The sequence below is a fragment of the Oncorhynchus gorbuscha genome, linkage group LG16 (genome assembly GCF_021184085.1).
Source record: "Oncorhynchus gorbuscha isolate QuinsamMale2020 ecotype Even-year linkage group LG16, OgorEven_v1.0, whole genome shotgun sequence".
NCBI classification, from domain to species: domain Eukaryota; kingdom Metazoa; phylum Chordata; class Actinopteri; order Salmoniformes; family Salmonidae; genus Oncorhynchus; species Oncorhynchus gorbuscha.
Window position 1 is genome coordinate 52,007,902 of NC_060188.1, and position 12,898 is coordinate 52,020,799.

Sequence of the window (12,898 nt, forward strand, 5' to 3'; positions counted from 1 at the left end):
AGGATAGTCTCGAACAGGCCTCATTCAGTTTGTTATCCAGTGATTGCACGTTCGCCAATAAAACAAATGGCAATGGTCTATTTGCTCGCCAACCTTGTCTCGTCAGGGTGCCAGCTCGCCGGCCTCTCTTTCGCTGCCGCTTCCTCTTTTGAGTCCCAGGGATTAGGGCCTGGTGCGGAGTAAGTAGAAACTGCAGAGCTGCCGACTTGTTGGAGTAGAAATGTTAGTCAAAATCAAGGTTAGTGATCGCTGTTCTGATGTCCCGAAGCAGTTTTCGGTCCTAGGAAATTAGGGTGGAGAAATGATGTACAAAAAAAGTTCAGGTTCAGTGTAAAAAGTAAACACACAATAAGACAGCTTCTATCCATTGCAGCACCATCTTCATTCCCTGTGCCATGGAGTGATAATATTTACAGTTGCTTTTCCGTAGTCTAACTCTGTCCCATTATTTATTTAGAAAGGCATTTTCCTCTCTTATTAATTCGTAAGTAGTGGGGATGGCTAACTGACAGTGTGTACTGACATGAACAATGAGGTGTTAGAGTTCCATTTTGCTATGGTGTTGGAAGTATAGAATAATCGGTTCACCATTAAAATGACCCTCCTCCTGGTCCGGTCAGCATTACACAATAGTTTTATTTACATTGCAAATGCGTCAAAGCATTGCAGGATTGACATAAAAGTTCTGTACATTGAATCCAATGTGTGCAGAACATTGAGATTCAATGTGTGCAGAACATTCAGAGCTAATCTTACCTAATGAGCTAGTGCTAACAAGTTCTTCAAGGTGACAAAGTGTCCTTCAGTGGGCCTCACATATGGGTTATGTGGCTTCAACATTGCCATTCATAAGTGCCTGATGTGGAGTGTCTCTTCGTGTGTTTCGTTCTATGATTTGAACCTTTCAGAACAACAACAGCTAAATGAAAAAAATAACATTTGACCACATTCCTCTGTTTTTATATATAGCCTAATCCAATGTGCATGCTCAGCAGTGCAGAAGCGGACAGGGTGCAGACATCAGCTTCACAACATAGGCGTTCTTGTTCGTTCATTTATTTAAGCTGTGTCTTCTCCCAGTGTTGACGAGAAATGCTGCATGCAGCATATCTCGATTCTGACAAGGGTGGGAAAAGTTTCAAGACTTTTTCCTATGATCTTAGATCATATCGTTTTTATTCTGTGGGGGGGAATCTCAGCTTGAAGTTAAAGACCGTTTTGACACCAGCACAGGTAGAATCAGATCAAGACAGAATAATGTAGAAGAGATTAATTGAAGCATAAATCATTTGGAGTGAGGAATAGATCATAGAACGTGTTCTCAAGGTAGACATTGGAAGAATGCTAATATAAATCCTCGCATTTTGTGATCAAACTGCTAATTCAATACTTCAAAATTCTTGTCCGGGGATAGATTCTCAAAAGACAATAGAGGAAAGGACTCCATCAGCAGAGAATGCAGGCACACACAGCCCACACTGGTCTTTGCATTGTACTCAATATTCTCATATTGAGTGGCATGTGCAGCAGGGTGAAAACACAAGCTGACACAGTTTGTTGAAAAGAGAACATACACTGTTAGAAGTCTGCCAGGCTTAATTGGATAATACAAACATTTGCCTTGGCTGCAGCTAAGCTGACACTTCTCTAGAACACCTAGTTCTCCTCACCTCAAATGAGAAAAAAGTTGTTGTTTGTTACAATGTTACTGTCTAAAAAGCAGTGAGCTGCGCAGACGGTCATTAAAAGTGAGCAGATCATGCATTGTAACTCTATTCACCACATAAATCATAACGAATATAAAGTAACTGCTTTTTCCTTCCAGATCACACCCAGTACAGGTGTCTGCATGCGCCTGCAATTAAACCACCGAAGAGAGCGCATGTAAACAAGTATTAGTATATGTTTTATGTTTATTCATTTGATGTGTCAAAACTACCAAACTGAATATAACATAATTAGTCCATCATATATCCTAATGCATTAATTCTCTGAGTCTTGGTGTTGTGGTGAAGACATCCATGTAATACTTGTACTTTAATGTGTGATTGGTGTGGAGTAGTATAGTCAGTGATGGTAACAGTGTCAGCTCATGATCTCATGAAGGGACTGGAGGACTGACGGCTCAGCAGACTGTCAAGTAAACTCACCGGGACTTACTCTGTCTTCTCCTCTTACCCTAATCACACTTGATGTTCTTCAAGTTAGGAAGCAGTCAGGCCGAAGTTCTGCTGACAACAGTCATGATCAGAATGAACAATAATTGACTTAATTTGGAATAAGAATATGGGTTCATGCCAATAAAAAAAAGTAACGAAAAAGGGGAGATATCACAAAGTGGTACCAGGAAAACAAGCTAGTTCCAAAAGTTTGGGAGTTAAATTCAGAAATTCAGCACCATAGACAGAGTCCACTTCTCTTACTGCCTATGCTGTAACTTCAGGACCATGGAGAACACCACATCAGTTCATACTATACTATAACTCATTATATGCCATTTAGAAGAAGACGCTTTTAACCAAAGCGACTTAGTCATGCATTCATTCAGCATCACAGGCAGAGATTACAGCTCAGGTCAGAGTGAAGGAACTGCCATACACTGGCAATCACACACCTGCAGGGACTTCAATAAAGAGTGTATTCAGCAAGCGAAGGAGAGTTGTAAAGGTGCAGAGCAACATAGTGGAGTGTGCAATTTTGGTCACTCCATCTTTGCACACTTTCTGTCCTTCCTCTCTTTCCGCCTTCCCTATCTACTTTCAAACCAGGCTGGTAACTTACTGATGATAAGGTCTCACTGTGAAACTGCAGTCTTCTTCTGAAGTCATCTCTCACACCTCCACATGACTCTCACTCTGCCTTCATCCACAGAGACCGGTGGACTTTCATCTCCCAGATATCGTACTGCCAAGAGATAAACAAATGATTATAAAAACACCCTACTGTATCCCAGATCAGAATAATTAGGCCATGTTTTGGTATAATCAAGTAATTAATCATATAGATCCCTGGGACTCCCGTCCCAATCACACCTCCCTCCATAATCTCCATCTCCTCTCGTCCTCAGCAGTTTTGCACTGATAGTTTTGCATCCAGCAGAGGTTCTTATTAACCCTCATTAGCAATCTCTCACTGATATTAAGGCCTATTTCAGAGATCTACCAGCAGTGCTGACTCATGCAGAGCCACTGGATTATGAATGTGCAGGGCTTATCTTTAAATGCAGTGCTGCTGGGTTTGGCATAGGGGGTAGTGCTGTTTGTTCTGAGCAGTGAGTGTCGTAATGGTTAAAAAAAGGTGGGTAAACTATAAATTCCAGTGGGTGATGAACAACCACCAATGTCAATGAAAACATATGGCATTTTCAAGAACTGTTTGTTGATTGCACATATTCTCTTTTTTTAAAGTGTAGGTGTGTCATGCAGGTGAATGAGGACCCAAAAGCGACTTGGCGAAAACAGAGTATTTAATCCAGTAATAAACTTTACAAAACAAAAAGCATAATACTACTCGTAAAGACGAGAACAGACTGGAGACTTGATCGAGAACTGCAGGTTGCCCCGTGAAGGCACTAGAACCTAGCAGACTCAGACACCTGCTCACCACGCAGCATCTGAGGGAAACACGACATGACAGGGCAAAACATAGACACAGCACGGTGAATATAGATGAGGATCCGACAGGGCAGGTACGGGAAACAAGGAGAGAAATAGGGACTCTAATCAGGGAAAAGGATCGGGAACAGGTGTGGGAAGACTAAATGATGATTAGGGGAATAGGAACAGCTGGGAGCAGGAACGGAACGATAGAGAGAAGAGAGAGCGAGAGAGTGAGAGAGGGAGGGGGAGAGAGAGGGATAGAAAGAGGGAAAGAACCTAATAAGACCAGCAGAGGGAAACGAATAGAATGGGAAGCACAGGGACAAGACATGATAATAAATGACAAAACATGACAGTACCCCCCCACTCACCGAGCGCCTCCTGGCGCACTCGAGGAGGAATCCTGGCGGCAACGGAGGAAATCATCAATGAGTGAACGGTCCAGCACGTCCCGAGACGGAACCCAACTCCTCTCCTCAGGACCGTAACCCTCCCAATCCACTAAGTATTGGTGACCCCGTCCCCGAGAACGCATGTCCATGATCTTATGTACCTTGTAAATAGGTGCGCTCGACAAGGACGGGAGGGGGAGGGAAGACGAACGGGGGTGCGAAGAAAGGGCTTAACACAGGAGACATGGAAGACAGGATGGACGCGACGAAGATGTCGCGGAAGAAGCAGTCGCACAGCGACAGGATTGACGACCTGGGAGACACGGAACGGACCAATGAACCGCGGAGTCAACTTACGAGAAGCTGTCGTAAGAGGAAGGTTGCGAGTGGAAAGCCACACTCTCTGGCCGCAACAATACCTAGGACTCTTAATCCTGCGTTTATTGGCGGCTCTCACAGTCTGTGCCCTGTAGCGGCAAAGTGCAGACCTCACCCTCCTCCAGGTGCGCTCACAACGTTGGACAAACGCTTGAGCGGAGGGAACGCTGGACTCGGCAAGCTGGGAAGAGAATAGAGGAGGCTGGTAACCCAGACTACTCTGAAACGGAGATAACCCGGTAGCAGACGAAGGAAGCGAGTTGTGAGCGTATTCTGCCCAGGGGAGCTGTTCTGCCCAAGACGCAGGGTTTCTGAAAGAAAGGCTGCGTAGTATGCGACCAATCGTCTGATTGGCCCTCTCTGCTTGACCGTTAGACTGGGGATGAAACCCGGAAGAGAGACTGACGGACGCACCAATCAAACGACAGAACTCCCTCCAAAACTGTGACGTGAATTGCGGGCCTCTGTCTGAAACGGCGTCTAACGGGAGGCCATGAATTCTGAACACATTCTCGATAATGATTTGTGCCGTCTCCTTAGCGGAAGGAAGTTTAGCGAGGGGAATGAAATGTGCCGCCTTAGAGAACCTATCGACAACCGTAAGAATCACAGTCTTCCCCGCAGACAAAGGCAGACCGGTAATGAAGTCTAGGGCGATGTGAGACCATGGTCGAGAAGGAATGGGGAGCGGTCTGAGACGACCGGCAGGAGGAGAGTTACCCGACTTAGTCTGTGCGCAGTCCGAACAAGCAGCCACGAAACGGCGCGTGTCACGCTCCTGAGTCGGCCACCAAAATCGCTGGCGAATAGACGCAAGAGTGCCTCGAACACCGGGATGACCAGCTAACTTGGCAGAGTGAGCCCACTGAAGAACAGCCAGACGAGTGGAAACAGGAACGAAAAGGAGGTTACTAGGACAAGCGCGCGGCGACGCAGTGTGCGTGAGTGCTTGCTTAACCTGTCTTTCAATTCCCCAGACTGTCAACCCGACAACACGCCCATAAGGAAGAATCCCCTCGGGATCAGTAGAAGCCACAGAAGAACTAAACAGACGGGATAAGGCATCAGGCTTGGTGTTCTTGCTACCCGGACGGTAAGAAATCACAAACTCGAAACGAGCGAAAAACAACGCCCAACGAGCTTGACGGGCATTAAGTCGTTTGGCAGAACGGATGTACTCAAGGTTCTTATGGTCTGTCCAAACGACAAAAGGAACGGTCGCCCCCTCCAACCACTGTCGCCATTCGCCTAGGGCTAAGCGGATGGCGAGCAGTTCACGGTTACCCACATCATAGTTGCGCTCAGATGGCAACAGGCGATGAGAAAAATAAGCGCAAGGATGAACCTTATCGTCAGACTGGAAGCGCTGGGATAGAATGGCTCCCACGCCTACCTCTGAAGCGTCAACCTCGACAATGAATTGTCTAGTGACGTCAGGAGTAACGAGGATAGGAGCGGACGTAAAACGTTCTTTTAGAAGATCAAAAGCTCCCTGGGCGGAACCGGACCACTTAAAACACGTCTTGACAGAAGTAAGAGCTGTGAGAGGGGCAGCAACTTGACCGAAATTACGAATGAAACGCCGATAGAAATTAGCGAAACCTAAAAAGCGCTGCAACTCGACACGTGACCTTGGAACGGGCCAATCACTGACAGCTTGGACCTTAGCGGAATCCATCTGAATGCCTTCAGCGGAAATAACGGAACCGAGAAAAGTAACGGAGGAGACATGAAAAGAGCACTTCTCAGCCTTTACGTAGAGACAATTCTCTAAAAGGCGCTGTAGAACACGTCGAACGTGCTGAACATGAATCTCGAGTGACGGTGAAAAAATCAGGATATCGTCAAGATAGACAAAAACAAAGATGTTCAGCATGTCTCTCAGAACATCATTAACTAATGCCTGAAAAACAGCTGGCGCATTGGCGAGACCAAACGGCAGAACCCGGTACTCAAAATGCCCTAACGGAGTGTTAAACGCCGTTTTCCACTCGTCCCCCTCTCTGATGCGCACGAGATGGTAAGCGTTACGAAGGTCCAACTTAGTAAAGCACCTGGCTCCCTGCAGAATCTCGAAGGCTGATGACATAAGGGGAAGCGGATAACGATTCTTAACCGTTATGTCATTCAGCCCTCGATAATCCACGCAGGGGCGCAGAGTACCGTCCTTCTTCTTAACAAAAAGAACCCCGCCCCGGCCGGAGAGGAAGAAGGCACTATGGTACCGGCGTCAAGAGACACAGATAAATAATCCTCGAGAGCCTTACGTTCGGGAGCCGACAGAGAGTATAGTCTACCCCGAGGAGGAGTGGTCCCCGGAAGGAGATCAATACTACAATCATACGACCGGTGAGGAGGAAGGGAGTTGGCTCGGGACCGACTGAAGACCGTGCGCAGATCATGATATTCCTCCGGCACTCCTGTCAAATCGCCAGGTTCCTCCTGAGAAGTGGGGACAGAAGAAATGGGAGGGATGGCAGACATTAAGCACTTCACATGACAAGATACGTTCCAGGATAGGATAGAATTACAAGACCAATTAATAGAAGGATTATGACATACTAGCCAGGGATGACCCAAAACAACAGGTGTGAAAGGTGAACGAAAAATCAAAAAAGAAATAGTCTCACTGTGGTTACCAGATACTGTGAGAGTTAAAGGTAGTGTCTCAAATCTGATACTGGGAAGATGACTACCATCTAAGGCAAACATGGGCGTAGGCTTGTCTAACTGTCTGAAAGGAATGTTATGTTTCCGAACCCATGCTTCGTCCATGAAACAACCCTCAGCCCCAGAGTCAATCAAGGCATTGCATGTAGCACCCGAACCGGTCCAGCGTAGATGGACCGACATAGTAGTACAAGATCTAGATGAAGAGACCTGAGTAGTAGCGCTCACCAGTAGCCCTCCGCTTACTGATGGGCTCTGGCCTCTTACTGGACATGAATTAACAAAATGTCCATCAAATCCGCAATAGAGGCACAGGCGGTTGGTGATCCTCCGTTCCCTCTCCTTAGTCGAGATGCGAATCCCTCCCAGCTGCATGGGCTCAGTCTCAGAGCCAGAGGAGGGAGATGGTTGCGATGCGGAGCAGGGAAACACCGTTGATGCGAGCTCTCTTCCACGAGCCTGGTGACGAAGATCTACCCGTCGTTCTATGCGGATGGCGAGAGCAATCAAAGAGTCCACACTGGAAGGAACCTCCCGAGAGAGAATCTCATCTTTGACCACTGTGTGGAGTCCCTCCAGAAAACGAGCGAGCAGCGCCGGCTCGTTCCAGTCACTAGAGGCAGCAAGAGTACGAAACTCTATAGAGTAATCCGTTATGGATCGATCACCTTGGCATAGGGAAGCCAGGACCCTAGAAGCCTCCCCACCAAAAACTGAACGGTCAAAAACCCGAATCATCTCCTCTTTAAAGTTCTGGTAATTGTTAGAACAATCAGCCCTTGCCTCCCAGATAGCTGTGCCCCACTCTCGGGCCCGGCCAGTAAGGAGTGAAATGACGTAAGCAACCCGAGCTCTCTCTCTAGAGTATGTGTTGGGTTGGAGAGAGAACACAATCTCACACTGGGTGAGAAAGGAGCGGCACTCAGTGGGCTGCCCGGAGTAGCAAGGTGGGTTATTAACCCTAGGTTCTGGAGGCTCGGCAGGCCAGGAAGTAACAGGTGGCACGAGACGAAGACTCTGGAACTGTCCAGAGAGGTCGGAAACCTGAGCGGCCAGGCTCTCCACGGCATGGCGAGCAGCAGACAATTCCTGCTCGTGTCTGCCGAGCATGGCTCCTTGGATCTCGACGGCAGTGTTACGAGCGTCTGTAGTCGCTGGGTCCATTCCTCGGTCGGATCCTTCTGTCATGCAGGTGAATGAGGACCCAAAAGCGACTTGGCGAAAACAGAGTATTTAATCCAGTAATAAACTTTACAAAACAAAAAGCATAATACTACTCGTAAAGACGAGAACAGACTGGAGACTTGATCGAGAACTGCAGGTTGCCCCGGGAAGGCACTAGAACCTAGCAGACTCAGACACCTGCTCACCACGCAGCATCTGAGGGAAACACGACACGACAGGGCAAAACATAGACACAGCACGGTGAATATAGATGAGGATCCGACAGGGCAGGTACGGGAAACAAGGAGAGAAATAGGGACTCTAATCAGAGAAAAGGATCGGGAACAGGTGTGGGAAGACTAAATGATGATTAGGGGAATAGGAACAGCTGGGAGCAGGAACGGAACGATAGAGAGAAGAGAGAGCGAGAGAGTGAGAGAGGGAGGGGGAGAGAGAGGGATAGAAAGAGGGAAAGAACCTAATAAGACCAGCAGAGGGAAACGAATAGAATGGGAAGCACAGGGACAAGACATGATAATAAATGACAAAACATGACAAGGTGTTGCTTTACTGTCCAAATGCTTGGATAGCCTCTGTCTGCTTGCTTCCCCCTCTCTCTCTGTCTCCTCTGCTTCCTGCATTGCAGCCTGCCTCAGCCTCACCACTGTTTGCCTCATTACTGTCTGCCTCACAACTGTCTGTCTCACGACGCTCTTGTTAAGGGATTTTTATCAATAATGACTAAATTATGTATGTATACATTTCAATCAGGACTGACTAATCAGAATACTATTATGTTACTGTGTAGATGTATGAATTTTATTTTAATCATAATACTGAATATAACGTGTGTAATTATAATCAAGAATGAGAACAAATACTGTCTGTTCCTTGGTAGAAATGAATGAACTTATCGTCAGACTGGCTAGAATGCTTATCTACACAGGGAGACCTTGGGCTGGTCGTAAATGATCTAAACCGGTGAGGGACGATGTAGGAAGGCTTGAGAACTATACTGCCATTGTATCGGATTGGAGGTGGGAAGGGACAGTTTAAAACCTATGACATCATTATCAGTTTATAACCTTTTGTAAATTGTATCATGTTCAGTACTCTCGAGAATAAACGCTATTGCTTGATTTTGAGACTGGTCTCCGCCCATTTTACGCAAATAAGTATCTTACAAATCCTTAGAAATGGGCTGAATGTATTAATTGAATTGGTTAATAAACATATAGGAATTTAATTCCTCTAACAGCTCTGTAAAGCAGTTAATAGAATGTCTTCGGTGGGGTAATTGATATTACCGAAAATAAATTGAAAATCTTTAGGATTCTTGCCATTCTATAAAGGTTTATTCTACCTGTAAGATTTATTGGGAGATTGTTACATTTAATTAAATCTGCTTTCATGTTGTTGAGTAATGGGATAAAGTTATCTTTATATATTTGTTGTTTATTGTCACTTATTACGCATCCTAATTATTTAATATTTTTTGTCGTCAACTGAAAGGATTGTTGTAGATCATTAGTTACTTTTTTTTCATTGTCATTCATTGTCATTTTTTCCACATTAATTTTCTATCCTCAGATTTATGAGTATTGAGGTTTTAATATTAATCAGGTATATCAGGAGATCATTGGCAAATAAGTTTTATTCATATTAATGTTTACCAATACTGATAACTGTCACGTTTGGTATTTTATTAGGATCCCCATTAGCTGTTACGAAAGCAGCAGCCACTCTTCCTGAGGTGTTGTACTGTAAGATGTTGCTTAATCTGTTCATTTGAGCAATATGAGATGGGAGTTCCATGCAATAATGGTTCTATATAGTACTGTACGCTTTCTTGAATTTGAAGAAATAGAAAAGAGAAGAGGGCCTAGAGAGCTGCCCTGCGGTACACCACACCCTACATGTTTGACATTAGAGAGGCTTCCATTAAAGAAAAAACCCTCTGAATTATATTATATAGATAGCTCTGAGTCCACAATATGGCAGAGGTTGACAAGCCATAAAACATACATTTTCTCAAAAACAGGTTATGGTCGATAATATCCATGGCTGCAATGAAATCTAACAGTACAGCTCCCACAATCTTGTTATTATCAATTTCTTTCAACCAATCATCAGTCATTTGTGTCAGTGCAGTACATGTTGAGTGCCCTTCTCTATAAGCATGCTGAGAAAGAGCATTGTATTTGACATGCTGAGAAAGAGCATTGTATTTGGTAAACAGTTTGCTAAGAGCTGGCAGCAAGTTGATTGGTCTGCTGTTAGAACCAGTAAAGTCCACAATAAATTATAACTCTCTGCAATTCACACACATTATTTAGATACTGATTGTTAGCACTTGGTGGCCTACAGCAACACCCCAAAAGAATACACTTTAGATAGGCAGGTGAACCTGCAGCCCTAGCACTTCAATAACACTTGACATGAGATCTTCTCTAAGTATTACAGATATATGTCTCTCTCTGAAGTAAGTCTCAGAAATGGCTAATATATGAATGTTATCAGATGTTAGCAAGTTTTTTATTTCATAAATGTTATTTCCAAGGCTACATACACTGAGTATGTAAAACATTAAGAAAATATACTCTTTCCATGACATAGAATGACTAGGGGAATCCAGGTGAAAGCTATGATCCTTTATTGATGTCACGTGTTAAATTCACATCAATCAGTGTAGATGAAGGGGAAAAGACAGGTTAAAGAAGGATTTTTAAGCCTTGAGACAATTGAGACATGGATTGTGTATGTGTTGCATTAAGAGGGTGAATGGGCAAGACAAAAAATGTAGGTGCCTTTGAACGGAGTATGGTAAAAGGTACAGTACCAGGTGCACCGGTTTGTGTCAAGAACTGCAACGCTGCTGGGTTTTTCACGCTCAATAGTTTCCCGTGTGTATCAAGAATGGTCCACCACCCAGAGGACATCCAGCCAATTTGACGCAATTGTGGGAAGCATTGGAGTCAACATGGGCCACGCGTTTGACACCTTGTAGAGTCCAGGCGCAGACAAATTGAGTCTGTTCTGAGAGCAAAGGGTGGGGGTGCCAATCAATATTAGGAAGGTGATCGTAATGTTTGATATACTCAGTGTTTATTAATATGGACAATTTTTTTTGTCCTTTCCTGGGTAATATGGAGAAGAATAAAAATCAAAGCATGAAAATAAATTGTTCGGCTAATAGAGTCAGTCAATCAGGCACGTGTGTGTGTGTGTGTGTGTGTGTGTGTGTGTGTGTGTGTGTGTGTGTGTGTGTGTGTGTGTGTGTGTGTGTGTGTGTGTGTGTGTGTGTGTGTGTGTGTGTGTGTGTGTGTGTGTGTGTGTGTGTGTGTGTGTGTGTGTGTGTGAGAGAGAGTGGGGCTGAAGCTGTTGACCCCGAAGCTAAGCTCCCTCACCTCTCCCAGGCTTTTGGGAGGGTGGACAATTAGCCTGTCATTGCAGATGTAAGCAATGTTCCCACACTCTCTGGCGGCTTTCATGGCTAGGATAAGTTCTTTCCACCTCTGGCGCACAGCTTCCGAGTAGTCCTCGTAGAGGAAGATGTTGGTTCCTGTCAAGTTTTTGGGTCTCTCAAGAACAGCCATCTGGTCCTTGAACCTTAGGAACTTGACTCCTATCGACCTGGATCTTTCACTTGGGCTGGTTAGGAACAGGAAAACGGGGAAGGGTCATGCTTTTTCAATTTCAGTCAGGGGGAGGGTTTAGTAGTTTTTTTTTTTTTTTTACTAGACCAGGGAGGGTCATGTAATTTGTAATCAATGAAATGTCATATTGCTCAGGGTTTGAGAAATAGTTGCTTATTATAGTATCTCAAGTGTGCCAAATGATGCCCTTCATCCCTGATTCTCTGCTGGGTGTGCAATATCAAGTGTGCCTAGTGTGGTCTCAAAAAAATTATCCATAGCCTATATCAGCCTTTCTCAAACCCTAGTCGGTGGACTGCGCATGTCAGTAGAGAAATGCTTGCCGTTCTACAGAATATTTGTCTTGAATATGAATTATTTTGTGGTCTGCGGCATATTTCACTCGAATAAACACTTTCTGTAGGCCTATTTGCGCAATGCACTGAACTATGCATGCTGCAGTAAACAAATTGTGTTGCCATGACTAAATTTAGCTATACCAAACACACACACACAAAAACTAGCCCTGCTGTGCAGCCTGCACGCTCTCTCAATCTCCCTGGATTTGTTTCAAATTACAGCTGCCCGCCAAAACCGGTCTATGTGATATGTCAGATTTGCCTCGGCAATGACGCTATGAAGCCATCGAAAATACGCAGACATTTAGAAACAAACCATCAACATCTCAAGGATAAACTAGATTCTTTTTTTTTACAAATAAGAGATGACCAACCAAACAAATATGCTGAACAATACTTTGACAAACAATGCTTCATACTTACTCTCTTATAACATTTCCAAGTGCCAGGCTCATTTCACTATAGTTGAAAACCTGGCTATGCCCTCAGTCATGGATGCTTGCCGAGAGGTTTTAGGACCAACTGCCTCTACGAATATCAGTGAAATCCACTTTCCAATGACACTGTCATGTGTAGAATCCAGGATATGGCAGACGATATTGAATCACATGCAGGTTAGACAGAGCCTGCACATCAAATTGGTTTTCAATCAAATTAGATGACACGACTGAGATGATAAATGCCACTTCTTGTGTATATTG